The following is a 6,297-nucleotide window of genomic DNA, read 5'->3' as shown; positions in this document are numbered from 1 at the left end:
TAACATCATCAAGAAAATTGAGCTTTAGTACTTAGGACTCAAGGTGCCCACCTTACAACAAGCATCTATGACATACTGCAAATCATTTTTGTAATAGAACTTCTCCCAAGAGCCACAGGGTTTTGCAATGTTAGAACTATAAGGATCTACCTTGGAGTGTCTTGTTTACCCTATCGTCTTCTAGATGGGGAAACTGAGACCTAAAATAGGGAAGGGACTTATTCATGGGAAGACAGATAACTGGCAGAGCTGAACCCGAGGCCTGCACTTTAGTTCCCTTTTCTTCCATCCGGGCTTACAAAATTATTCCATGGCCACCTGGGCACATATTTGTACAATTACTGAGAACATTTTCCCTCTATTTGTTAGATTCATTGAAATTGGAACTATTGTGAAAAAAAACAACAACGATGAAATAGGAAAGGGACCACAATCTCTGCAAACCCTTTCTTCATTAGACTTCAAATAATAACCCTTTTCTCCCTTTATTCCGAGGCCCTATTGATGGTTGATTGCTGAGAGTTTTTTTTTTTAACCCAATCTTGTTTTGCTTTATTTCATCCTTGATTGCATTCTGCTTCTCTCTCCAGCAGCCACTTCTTAACTGCTACCATTTTGTAAGCTTCCCTGCTGCTCTAAGGCTGTCATTGCGACTGATTAATTTCATTAGCACAATGATGCACTTAAGCAGGACTAACTCATCTCTTTTGTTTTGTGATCTGGAGTACACATCACACACAGAGTATTTGCAGGCAGAGATAGCTGCTTAGACGCCAGATGGGAAGAGAAAAATACGAGGACCTTTGCTTGTATGTCTTTAAATAAAATGGTCAGTATCTCCTGGGTCCTTGAGGAACCCAGTTGCGGTGTTCAGCTACACAATCAGAATCGTATTCTTTTGCCAGTGCCTTCCTTGCCCTGGCACTTGGGAGCATGGCTTTCAATCTATTATTTATCGAGGGAAGAAAGGGCACTACCATTTATTTAGCATCTACTAAGTGCCAGGCACCATCCTAGTAGATCTTTTATCATCCAGTTAAGTGCCAGCTTCACAATGATAAATCCTTCACTGCTCAGGAAAGCTTTGAAACTAGGATGTACAATTCTCTGAAATCATGTCACTGTTCCAATCCCTGGCTTCTACTCATGCAAGTTAAGAAACCCAAGTAAAAGATGAGCAAGGGAAGTGAGATAAAAACCCAAGATTTAGAAATGAGAGCAGTCACACGGAAGCCCCCTCCCCACTCAAGTAAACTGGCCATGAGAAAACAAATTTATGATTGCTCTCTGCAAAGTTTGCAGATTCTTCAGAAATATGGCATAGCAAAATGCTCTGGACTTACAGACCGGGGCTCTAGCCACAACTCTGCCGCTGACTAGCCTAGTGATGTGGCGTAAGGCTCTTCCTCTATCTGGGGCTCACTTTCCCCATATAAAGTAACTGTACCTTGCAGAGCCCTTTTAGGAGTCAAAGGACAGAGCCTGTGGAGTGAGGACCAGGAGAAGGACTCTGAAGCTTTCTACCCCTGTTTCAAAAAGGCATCACTTTCTGTGTGTTTTAGATAGTGGGGTTCCAAGAAATCTTTCATGGTTTTTTTTTTATTATTATTGTGTTCAGTTAGCCCACGTATAGTACATCATTAGTTTTTGATGTAGTGTTCAGTGATTCATTGGTTGTGTATCACACCCAGTGCTCATCACCACACGTGCCCTCCTTAATACCCTTCACCTGGCTAACCCCTACCCCCCCCTCCCCTCCGAAACCCTCAGTTTGGTTCCCAGAAATCTTTCATGTTAACAAGTATTTATATGGCTCTAAAAGTATGAAAATCATTTGGTTAGATGATGTCTTCAGTCCTTTCTGGCTCTGAGTTCTGTGGGTCTGAGTTTTGAAAATCCAGCTGTTGATTGCCCAGCCCTTGAAGCTACAAGAGTGAGCTAAGATTCTAGAATATTTGCTTTCATTTCCAACTCCATTTGTTTTCACTCTTCTGCTTCTGAAGACCCATTTTTTTTAAAAGATTTTTTTTATTTTATTTATGTGACAGAGAGACAGCCAGCGAGAGAGGGAACACAGCAGGGGAGTGGGAGAGGAAGAAGCAGGCTCCCAGGGGAGGAGCCCGATGTGGGACTCGATCCTGGAACGCCGGGATCACACCCTGAGCACTGAGCTACCCAGGTGCCCCTGAAGACCCATTTTAAATACACATGCCCTGCCACTGCTTATTTCACAGACCTGCACTGATCAGTACATTGTCGAATACTTGAGAGGGGACCTCTGCAGATCTTTAGGGTTTTCTCTCTGTATGGCTCTCTCTTCTTTAGCATTCTGGAAATTTTCTCCAAGATAGTCGGGTAGGGTTACTATGGAGCTCATCCTGTTTGTTTTCTGTATCTTTCACTGTCCTTCATTGTCTGATGTTTCCATTGTTTTGAGTATCATTTAAAAATACATTTGCCTGTGTTTTTTTTTTTCTGTTTTTCATTTTGTTTTGGTTGTTTCATGCAAGCAGGATTTATTTATTTATTTGGGGGGGCAGAGGGAGAAGGAAAGGGAGGGTAGGGTCTCAAGCAGACTCCCCGCTGAGCAGGGAGGAGCCCGATGCAGGGCTCAATCCCATGACCCCAAGATCATGACCTGAGCCAAAATCAAGAGTCAGATGCTTTACTGACTGAGCCACGCAGGCACTCCTCTCTGAAGTTTTGATTAATTAACATTTGAATTTTATGTCCACTTGATCTTACTGCCAAATAATAGAAAGCAAATGACTCCACATTTGTGAGGCAACTTTTCCAGATTCAGATCTTTCTATTCCTTTCAGGTCTTCTACAGCTTAGTTATTAACTCTCACACATGTGCTAAGATTTTTCATGTATCTCTCTGTCTTTTCATGTATCTCTAATCCTCTGGAATTACATTTACCTTCTTATCTTTATTGGAAAACTTATTTCTCAGGGCACCACTCAAATGGGTATAGAGCCTTCCTTCAGTCATACCTACAGGAAAAATTTGTGTTGTCATTATTGTCACCAAGATTACTGTCAATAAGAATAGCAACAGCTGCCATTTATTAAGCATTTCTTTCTCATCGCATAACACAATAAGCTTTATTCATCCACACTGTTCTAGAGAAAGGCAGGCTCACTTTAGTAAGCTGTCATCTTGGGCTTCTGCCACTTCTCTCTCAATCCGTTTCTGCTCATCCTGCTTCTTTTTTTCCTCAGCTGCTATCCTCTTTCCCTCTTCCGCCCAAGATTTCATTTAACTGTAGCACTTGGCTCCGTAGGCCACACTGAGGAACAGGGCAGGGCCGTGGGTGAGCTTGCTGAATGGAGAGACTTACAGCAGCGGCGCCATCTTGCCTGTAATCTCTGTTAAGTATTTTTATATGCCAACCTCTAATCCTGGCTACAGCACTCTGAAGTAAATCCGGACATTGTCCTTCTTATTGATTTCCTCTCTTAATATAATGGTATATTTCTATGCCTCTCTTTACCACTAGCCTGGGTGCTCCTTCAATGCAAGCACTGTATCTTATTATTTCTGCATTTCTAACACCTGAGCACAATACCTAACACATGGTGGGCAGTCATAATATGATGTTACGCACTCACGATAATAATAATGTCGGCTGACTAAATAGATGAGTGAATGTGTGCACCAGACAGAGGTGTGGCTTGGAGCACATGTAGGTCCTGGGCTGAGGAAGATCACAGAACACCAGCCTGTATGGCAGAACACTGAAAAAGTCCAGTCAGATACTTCATCCAAGATTTGTAAATTCTGAAATCCAGCCCAGATCACAAGACTTGCTCTAGTGGTTGTCTTGCATTCAGAATTTTACCTCAGCCCTTCAGAGGTGAAAGAAAACATCTGGTCCTTTAACCATTTGAGGAAGATAAATTTCATATTTCAAATCTGTCATGGGGTTTATGTGATTTAAGAGAAATGTGACCTCAAAGTTAATCCTCATCCTCTTGGTTTAGAATTTCGAGTTAACTAAATTTGAAGTGCCTTAACCTATTCCATGGGGGCCAGAAACCCTGAAAAGCATTCTGTTTCTTATGGCCTAAATGTTGAGGGTATTATTATTCTAACTTTAAATTTTGGAATGAATTTAATGTCTATGAAAGCATAGGATTAAGAGGCCTGAGGGCAGCACAAATATATTGGCATTTATAAGGAGAAGGGTACATTTGGCCTCCCTCCGCTCCTGAGTAAAGTGTATGTGCTTTTACATTTCTGAACATGTCACACATGGTGAGATTTGAGCCATGTAATTGATGCTAGCTGGAAATACCTTGGGTGCTTTGGATGTTGCTTTGTAGTGACCTGGGCATGTATCTTTTTTTTCATAATAATTTTTAATTATGTTATGTTAGTCACCATACAGTACATCCTTAGTTTTTGATGTAATGTTCCATGATACATTGTTTGCGTATAACATTCAGTGCTCCATGCAATACGTGCCCTCCTTAATACCCATCACCGGCCTATCCCAGTCCTCCACCCCCCTCCCTTCTGAAGCCCTCAGTTTGTTTCCCAGAGTCCATAGTCTCTCGTGGTTCATTCCCCCTTCTGTTTACCCCCCTTTCATTTTTCCCTTCCTTCTCCTACCGATCTCCCTGCTATTTCTTATGTTCCATAAATGAGTGAAACTGTATGATAATTGTCTTTCTCTGCTTGGCTTATTTCACTTAGCATAATCTCCTCTAGTCCTGTCCATGTTGCTGCAAATGTTGGGTAATCGTTCTTTCTGATGGCTGAGTAATATTCCATTGTATATATGGACCACATCTTCTTTATCCAGTCATCTGTTGAAGGGCATCTCGGCTCCTTCCACAATGTAGCTATTGTGGACAATGCCGCTATGAACATTGGGGTGCATATGGCCCTTCTCTTCACTACATCTGTATCTTTGGGGTAAATACCCAGTAGTACAATGGCTGGATCATAGGGTAGCTCAATTTTTAACTTTTTAAGGGACCTCCACACTGTTTCCCAAAGTGGCTGTACCAACTTGCATTCCCACCAACAGTGTAAGAGGGTTCCCCTTTCTCCACATCCTCTAAAGGCAAGAGAAACAAAAGAGAAAATGAACTTGTGGGACGTCATCAAGATAAAAAGCTTCTGCACAGCCAAGGAAACAGTCAAAAAAACTAAGAGGCAGCCCACGGAATGGGAAAATATATTTGCAAATGACACTACAGATAAAAGACTGGTATCCAAGATCTATAAAGAACTTCTCAAACTCAATACATGAGAAACAAATAATCAAATCAGGGGCGCCTGGGTGGCACAGCGGTTAAGCGTCTGCCTTCGGCTCAGGGCGTGATCCCGGCGTTATGGGATCGAGCCCCACATCAGGCTCCTCAGCTATGAGCCTGCTTCTTCCTCTCCCACTCCCCCTGCTTGTGTTCCCTCTCTCGCTGGCTGTCTCTATCTCTGTCAAATAAATAAATAAAATCTTTAAAACAAAACAAAACAAATAATCAAATCAAAAAATGGGCAGAAGATATGAACAGACACTTTTCCAACGAAGACATACAAATGGCTAACAGACACATGAAAAAAATGTACAAAATCGTTAGCCATCAGGGAAATTCAAATCAAAACCACCTTGAGATACCTGTGCCTGTATCTTTGTGCTCAGAGATTGAAGAGATTAAGGGTGGTCTGGATCAGTGAAGAGGGCAGACAGGAGAGGATTTGGCCAAATTACACTATCTAAATTTGGCAGTACAGTATGTCCACACATACTTGCATTCTACCAGACTTTCTGGATGTGAGCTCTGGAAATCATGATATACTTCACAGAGTCATAGCATGTCATAGCTGGAAAGGACTATCCAAACTCATCATGGCTGGATGGAGAAACTGAGGACCAGAAAAGGGAAAGGATTTATCCAAGGTCTTAGAGATAGTACGTGCTACATCTAGAACCCTGGTCTCTGACACCTCAATCTGTTGTCCTTTCTACTACCCGAGGTTATCTCTTTGGAGAAAGAACAAGTCAGAGAAAATGTACCTCCTGTCTAAGTGAGGGGCTCCACCACTCACTGCCTCTTTCTTTCACTGAATCTTCCTGGCTAAGCCCTATCTGAAATGATCCCATAATCTGCATATCTGCTCTTGCCCTGGAGCGTGTTTGTACCATGAGAGAAAATCTCGTGGCAAATTCATAACCCTTAATCTTAGCCTGGGTCCTTGATATTTCTTGGCCATCATTTTTGCTTGTCATTTCTTCTAGTGATTCTCCCAAAATCTTCCTAGTCTCTGGAAGTCCCTTACTCAGC

The 6,297-nt window shown here is 42.1% G+C and overlaps 1 pseudogene; it reads right to left on the bottom strand.

The window, feature by feature from the left end:
* Nucleotides 1-3,142: 3,142 nt before the first annotated feature.
* On the bottom strand, nt 3,143-3,358 carry LOC148106824 (ATP synthase F(0) complex subunit e, mitochondrial pseudogene; annotated as a pseudogene).
* Between the last annotated feature and the right edge of the window lie 2,939 nt (nt 3,359-6,297).

This window comes from Ursus americanus, chromosome X (genome assembly GCF_024610735.1).
Source record: "Ursus americanus isolate L20-20 chromosome X, mUrsAme1.1.p, whole genome shotgun sequence".
NCBI classification, from domain to species: domain Eukaryota; kingdom Metazoa; phylum Chordata; class Mammalia; order Carnivora; family Ursidae; genus Ursus; species Ursus americanus.
The sequence above is the reverse complement of the archived record's forward strand: the minus strand, read 5'-3'. Positions and strand labels throughout refer to the sequence as shown.